Consider the following 3,285-nt stretch of genomic DNA (forward strand, 5'->3'; position numbering starts at 1 on the left):
CCCAGTTTTAGATTCCGATCCTTTACTTCGGGTTTACTGAAACACAGAAATTGCATCGGAATTAAATACAAAAGGCACAATGCCGACTTAAGTACAAGAGGACTGACTCTTCTTTCTGTCTAAGTTTGAACCTTTCCTGTGAGACCAGTTTTAGATTCCGATGCTTCACTTCAGGTTTACTGTATCCCTTGGACCTTCTTATTGACGATGGAACTCAGAAATTGCATCGGAATTAAATACAAAAGGCACAATGCCTACTTAAGTACAAGATGACTGATTCTTCATCCATTATGTGATTTCAGCATTTCCAGTGAGACCAGTATTAGATTCCGATGCCTCACTTCAGGTTTATTGTACCCCTTGGACCTTCGTATTGACGATGTAACACAGAAACTGCATCGGTATTAAATTCAAAAGGTACAAAGCTGACTTAAGTAAAAGAGCACTGACTCTTCTTACATTCTATGATTTGAGCCTTTCCTGTGAGACCAGTTTTAGATTTCGATGCTTCACTTGACGTTTACTGTATCCCTTGGACCTGAATATTGACGATGAAACACTGAAATTGCATCGGAATTAAATACAAAAGGCACAATGCCGACTTTAGTATAAGAGGACTGATTTGAGCCTTTCCTTTGATACCTGTTTTAGATTCCGATGCTTCACTTCAGGTTAACTGGATCCCTTGGACCTTCGTATTGACGATGAAACACAGAAATTGCTCCAGAATTAAATACAAAAGGCACAATGACGAATTAGGTACAAGCGGTCTGATTCTTAATACATTCAAAGATTTGAACCTTTCTTGTGACACCGGTTTTTGATTCCGATGATTCACTTCAGGTTTACTGTATCCCGTGGACCATCTTATTGACGATGCACAATACAAAAGGCACAAAAGCCACAATGCCGACTTAAGTACAACAGGACTGACTCTTCTTATATCCTATGATTTGAGCCTTTAATGTGAGACCAGTTTTTGATATCGATGCTTCGCTTCAGGTTTACTGTATCCCTTGCACCTTCTTATTGACGAAGAAACACAGAAAATGCATCGGAATTAAACACAAATGGCACAATGCAGACTTAAGTACAAGAAGACTGACTCTTCTTGCTGTCTATGATTTGAGCCTTTCCTGTGAGACCAGTTTTAGATTCCGATGCTTCACTTCAGGTTTACTGTATCTCTTGGTCCATTTTATCGAGGATGAAACATAGAAATTGCATCGGAATTAAATACAAATGGCCCAATGCCGACTTAAGTGCATGAAGACTTTCTCTTCTTACTGCCTTTGATTTTAACCTTTCCTGTGAGACCAGTTTCAGGTTCCGATGCTTCACTTCACGTTTACTGCATCCCTTGGAACGTCTTATTGACGATGAAACACAGAAATTGCATCGGAATTAAATACAAAAGGCACAGTGCCGACTTAAGTACAAGAAAACTAACTATCCTAACAATCTGTGATTTCAGCCTTTCTTGTGAGACAAGTTTTAGATATCAATGCTTCACTTCAGGTTTACTGCTTCCCTTGGACCTTCGTATTGACGATGAAACACAGAAATTGCATCGGAATTTAATACAAAAGGCACAATGCCGACTTAAGTACAAGATGACTGACTCTCCTTACTGTCTATGCTCTGAACTTTTCCTGTGAGACCAGTTTTAGATTCCGATGCTTCACTTCAGGTTTACTGTATCCCTTGGACCTCCTTATTGACGTTGATACACAGAAATTGCATCGGAATTAAATACGAAAGGCACAAAGCCGACTTAGGTACAAGAGGACTGCCTGTTCTTAATGTCTATGATTTGAACCTTTGCTAGGAGACTAGTTTTAGATTCCGATGCTTCACTTTATGTTCACTGTATCTCTTGGAACTTCTTTTTGACGATTAAACACAGATGTTGCATCTTAATTAAATACAAAAGGCACACTGCCGACTTAAGTAGAAGAAGGACTGACTCTTCTTACATCCTATGAATTGAACCTTTCCTGTGAGACCAGTTTTAGATTCAAATGCTTCACTTCAGGTTTACTGTATCCCTTGGACCGTCTTATTGACGACGAAACGCAGAAATCGCATCGGAATGAAATACAAACGGCACAATGCCGACATAAGTACAAGAAGACAGACTCTAGTTACTGTCTATGTTTTGAACCTTTCCTGTGACCCCAGTTTTAGATTCCGATGCTTCACTTCAGGTTTACTGTATCCCTTGGACATTCTTATTGACGATGAGACACAGATATTGCATCGGAATTAAATACAAAAGGCACAATGCCGACTTAAGTACAAGAGGACTGACTCTTCTTTCTGTCTAAGTTTGAACCTTTCCTGTGAGACCAGTCTTAGATTCCGATGCTTCACTTCAGGTTTACTGTATCCCTTGGACCTTCTTATTTACGATGGAACTCAGAAATTGCATCGGAATTAAATACAAAAGGCACAATGCCTACTTAAGTACAAGATGACTGACTCTTCATACATTCTGTGATTTCAGCATTTCCAGTGAGACCAGTTTTAGATTCCGATGCCTCACTTTAGGTTTATTGTACCCCTTGGACCTTCGTATTGACGATGAAACACAGAAACTGCATCGGTATTATATTCAAAAGGCACAAAGCTGACTTAAGTAAATGAGCACTGACTCTTCTTACATTCTACGATTTGAGCCTTTCCTGTGAGACCAGTTTTAGATTTCGATGCCTCACTTGAGGTTTCCTGTATCCCTTGGACCTCCATATTGACGATGAAACACAGAAATTGCATCGGAATTAATTACAAATGGCACATTGCCGACTTAAGTACAAGAAGACTGACTCTTCTTACTGTCTATGTTTTGAACCTTACCTGTGAGACCAGTTTTAGATTCCGATGCTTCACGTCAGGTTTACTGTATCCCTTGGACCGTCGTATTGACGATGAAACACAGAAATTGCATCGGAATTAAATACAAATCGCACAATGCCGACTTAGGTACAAGACGACTGACCCTTCTTACATTCTTTGATTTGAACCCTTCCAGTGACACCAGCTCTAGATTCCGATGCATCACTTCCTGTTTACTGTATCCCTTGGACCTTCTTGTTGACGATGAAACACAGAAATTGCATCGGAATTAAATACAAAGGCACAATGCCGACTTAAGTACAAGAGGACTGACTCTTCAAATTTTCTATGTTTGGAACCTTTCCTGTGAGACCAGTTTTAGATTCCGATGCTTCACTTTAGGTTTACTGTATCCCTTGGACCTGCTTATTAACGATGAAACACAGAAAT

This window comes from Schistocerca serialis, chromosome 6 (assembly GCF_023864345.2).
Source record: "Schistocerca serialis cubense isolate TAMUIC-IGC-003099 chromosome 6, iqSchSeri2.2, whole genome shotgun sequence".
Classification (NCBI taxonomy): domain Eukaryota; kingdom Metazoa; phylum Arthropoda; class Insecta; order Orthoptera; family Acrididae; genus Schistocerca; species Schistocerca serialis.